Source organism: Pipistrellus hanaki (assembly GCF_964339955.1).
Source record: "Pipistrellus hanaki genome assembly, chromosome: 4".
Taxonomy (NCBI): domain Eukaryota; kingdom Metazoa; phylum Chordata; class Mammalia; order Chiroptera; family Vespertilionidae; genus Pipistrellus; species Pipistrellus hanaki.
This window is the reverse complement of record NC_140506.1, coordinates 90840570-90845108: the sequence shown is the minus strand read 5'-3', so window position 1 is coordinate 90845108 and position 4539 is coordinate 90840570. Positions and strand designations below refer to the sequence as shown.

Here is a 4539-nt window from a genome sequence, read left to right as displayed (position 1 = left end):
AGTTTTAATTATTGAATAAAAATTGGTATTTTAAAATTTTTCTATTTTTATAAACTACGTGTTTAATTTTTTTAGTTTTTCAGGACATGTTTTAGAAATTTTAGATTTCAGAAGACCTTCAAATTTCTCTTATCCATTTCATGAAGCATAAAGTGTTAGTTTCCTTAAATATTTTATATTTAAGACCTAGCCAGTTTGGCTCAGTGGGTAGAGTGTCGGCCTGTGAACTGAAAGTTCCAAGTTCGATTCTGGTCAAGGTCACATGCCCGGATTGTGGGCTCACTCCCCAGTGAGGCACTTGCAGGAGGCAGCTGATCCATGATTCTCTCTCATCATGGATGTTTCTATCTCTCTTTCCTTCTTCCTCTTTGAAATAAATTATATATATATATATATATATATATATATATATATATATATATATATATTTAATAGATTCTGTTTTTTTAAAATATTTTTTTCAATGTTTTTTTTTAATATATATATTTTATTGATTTTTTACAGAGAGGAAGAGAGAGGGATAGAAAGCTAGAAACATCGATGAGAGAGAAACATTGACCAGCTGCCTCCTGCACACCCCCTACCGGGGATGTGCCTGCAACCAATGTACATGCCCTTGACCGGAATCGAACCTGGGACCTTTCAGTCCACAGACTAATGCGCTATCCACTGAGCCAAAACGGTTTCAGCTAGATTCAGTTTTTTAACTTTTTTTTGCTTTGAAATTCAGAAAAAATTTATTTAAGATCTGAAATACAGTTCCTAAAATATCAACTTCTCCAGAAAACCGTGGCTACACAATAAAGCATTGCCTCTATCATGTTAGAATGTGCATTAGACTCAAATACAAAAATCATGAGACAAACCACCATCCTTCAACAATCAGAGCAAAGAAAGAATGCCTGAGGGACAACATAGATGGACTTGCAGAGGCTGGGCCGTTTTATTTCAAGCACCATTTAAAAAAGAGCATAATTGCATGTGTTTTCCAGAATATACATTAAGTAGAACCTTTGGCACTAGGAATCAGGGCATTTTTTATCACATAGCATTAACACATAATTAGAAAATTGTGTCATGTAAAAGAGATAGAACCACCAACATTCAAGCAATGTTGTCAAGCATGGAAGAAAATGTTCTACTGAATGTATCTTTTTTGTCTAATTACTGCATACAATGGTTGAAATGAGAAAAGGAGCTTGTAATCCTTTTATTTTCTGTTTAAAACAGAACAGAAAAACTGAAATATAAGTCCTGTTATACATTAACAATTTTTTTAAATTTCTTTATTAAGGTATCACATATTTGTCCTCATCCCCCCAGTCCCATCCCCCACCCCTCCCCACCCCCCTTTTTGTCCTTGACCACTGGTCAGGCTCATATGTATGCACACAAGTCCTTTGGTTGATCTCTCCCCTTTATCCCCACCCTCCGTCTGAGGTCCAACAGTCTGACCCATGGCTCCTTGTCTCTGGGCCTGTGCTTGTTCATCAGTCTATGTTGTTCACCGTTTCCCCTGGATGAGTGAGATCATATCCTACTGGAAATACACGTATAAGAACCGAAAATGAGACAAGCAATAATGGTTATGCTGAAAGGCAAGTGAATCAGTCTGTAGTGAGTTTCTTTCTGGGCCAACAGTTCTTTTGAGACCCAATCTCAATGTCAGACAGTTCCTTATGTGTACATGTCAGCAATGATATTTCTGTTCTGGATGGTGGACAGGTGGTGGTAGTGCAGGTCCTACATTAACAATTTTAAAAGACATCAATTATATGAGAAAAAGTCTAAGGACAAAAAGAGTGTTTACGGATACCAGACATGATGGTGAGTGCTCAGAAGACCCTCACAGGGCTTTGCGGTGGTACTCAGCCAAAGCTGCTTCGTAATCACTGGCAGTAAACAGAGATGCAGCGTTCTTTGCCAGATATTTTAGGATATCACACCAATAGCCCAACAATAACCTAAGGCTCTTCTCATCAACGGGCGTGTATGCCAGAATTCTCCAATTCTTACAAATAATCTCGGTCTGGTGCTCCAGAAACTTGGGACTCGGGCGCATCAAGGGGAGCCAGAGGATTTCAGCTCTTAAATCTGTAGTGCGGCGGAGTGCCCAACATCACGCTGAAGTATTCTTCCATTTCTGCAACAACTTCATCCGCTGCGTATTCCTTGTTGTTGACATTTCTCTGCGATTTCTTGCAGCTTGCATACTCTTCTGGAATGGCATCTACATGTTTCTTAGCAGGGAGTTGAAATAGCTGCTTCTGCCTGGTAACTAAGTCCCAGTCCTCAACAAGCCATGGTTTTAATTCTTCAGGAATCTTTACTGTAACGGCGATTCTATTCTTTTTTTAAAAAAATATATTTTGCCAAAACTGGTTTGGCTTCATGAATAGAGCGTTGGTCTGCGGACTGAAGGGTCCCAGGTTCAATTCGAACCTGGGACCCTTCAGTCTGCAGGCCGATGCTCTGTCCACTGCGCCAAACCAGTTAGGGCCTTTCTATTCTTAAATGCATTCTCGCTTTCAACAGTGGGGTCAGCCCAGGCCCTTTTCTTTTGAGGCGACTGAAGGAGCTTCACTGGTATTGCCACCATCCCTGTTTCCAAGAGTCTTCTGCTTGTTCTTTGTCTTCCTCACCAATACAGAAGAGGGATTCTCTACAGAGCACCCCACCCTCTACCATCTGCCTGGGAGGGCTGGTTCCAGATTCTGCTGTGGACCAGCTGTCTTTGCTGATGAGGCCCCTCTCATCTTATTTTTCTGCATATTGCTTCTAATTGGTTTTTTGAAGTTGTCTTTTTCTGCAGATTGTTATCCACGAGTTTGAGAACCCTGTTTTCTGAAACTCATTCAACCCTGTTTTTATTTCCACCAATAATCCTCTTTCTTCTTGCTCTTCCAAGAACTCCTAGTGTTTTCCCAGATAGAATCTTACAGATCTCCAGGGTTGTTTGAAAGGATGAGGTGGGAGACAACTCAAGATTCTATAATCAGGATCAAGTCTTCTGATCCTTACTATGCGGCAAACTTAGTTTTCCTGGTAATGGCCTGAAATGGAATCCACTTCCTCCCAGCACCGGACATGTGATCACTGCTGTCCCTCCAATAGCCATTAACCTTTTATTTTGAAATAATTTTAGATTTATGGAGGCGTTACAAGATGGTACAGAGTTCCATATATTCTTTCCCCAGTTTCCCCACTGTTAATATCATACATTTATCACAACAAAGAAATTAACATTTGTATAATGCTATTAAATTAAATTATGGCCTTCCCCCCCCTCCCCCGCCTCTAAGTTTTTCTGTAGTCCTTTTTCTGTCCCAGGAATAGATTTAATTTTTATACATAGCTACTTTCCCACATTTTTATTAAATCCAGAATATCATTAAATTCACAAGACTGACAACTGGTTTTAAGAAATATATTTTATTGATTTTTTTTTTTTTTTTTTTTTTTTTTTACAGAGAGGAAGGGAGAGAGATAGAGTTAGAAACATTGAGCTGGGACCGGTTTGGCTCTGGATAGAGCGTCGGCCTGCGGACTTGAAGGGTCCCGGGTTCGATTCCGGGCAAGGGCATGTACCTTGGCTGCTGGCACGTCCCCGGTGGGGGGTGCGCAAGAGGCAGCTGATCGATGATTCTCTCTCATCGATGTTTCTGACTCTCTATCCCTCTCTCTTCCTCTCTGTGAAAAAATCAATAAAGTATATATTTAAATAAATAAATAAACTGATTTAAAATTATTAAAAAAGAAAAGAAACATTGATGAGAGAGAAACATCGACCAGCTGCCTCCTGCATGCTCCACACTGGGGATGTGCCTGCAACCAAGGTACATGCCCTTGACTGGAATCAAACCTGGGACCCTTGAATCCACAGGCTGATGTTCTATCCACTGAGCCAAACCGGTTTTGGCACAACTGATAAATTTTTTTAAATATATTTTACTGATTTTTTACAGAGAGGAAGAGAGAGAGATAGAGAGTTAGAAACATCGATGAGAGCGAAACACTGATCAGCTGTCTCCTGCACAGCCCCCACTGGGGATATGCCCGCAACCAAGGTACATGGCCTTGACCAGAATTGAACCTGGGACCTTTCAGTCCGCAGGCCAGTTTTGGCACAACTTATATTTTTTAATGACACTAATTAGGTAGTATAGCTGTTGTCTCAAACATGTATTCATATGTCCTGTTTTCATCTCTGCTTGAATATCTTTTTTTTTTTTTTTCCTGCCTAAATGTCTTATTTGCACAGAGAAGTTACCAAATGGCACAAGGGTACCAAGCATACCTCATGGTGCTTTCCCCAACAACATTATGGCAGAGAAGCATGGGGATTTAAAAAATAATCTGCAGTTAAAAAAAAAAAAATGTATGGTCTTTGTATGTTAGTGTCAGATTGTACTTGAGAAGTTGGGTTCATGTGATTTGTTGCTAGAGATGAAATGCCCCATACACTGGCAGCAGGCTCCTTTCACCCAACCATGTAGAATTTGTCAGCACCACGCTTGGGACTGCGGATGCAGTCAGTGG

The 4539-nt window shown here is 40.2% G+C and overlaps 1 pseudogene across 1 annotated transcript; it reads right to left on the bottom strand.

Moving 5' to 3' along the window:
* Positions 1-466: 466 nt before the first annotated feature.
* Positions 467-4302, bottom strand: LOC311621752 (mortality factor 4-like protein 2; annotated as a pseudogene). The gene is made up of 2 exons: positions 4298-4302; positions 467-2343 (listed from the first exon to the last, which is right to left on the bottom strand). The product of its transcript is annotated as a mortality factor 4-like protein 2 (transcript).
* Positions 4303-4539: the final 237 nt, after the last annotated feature.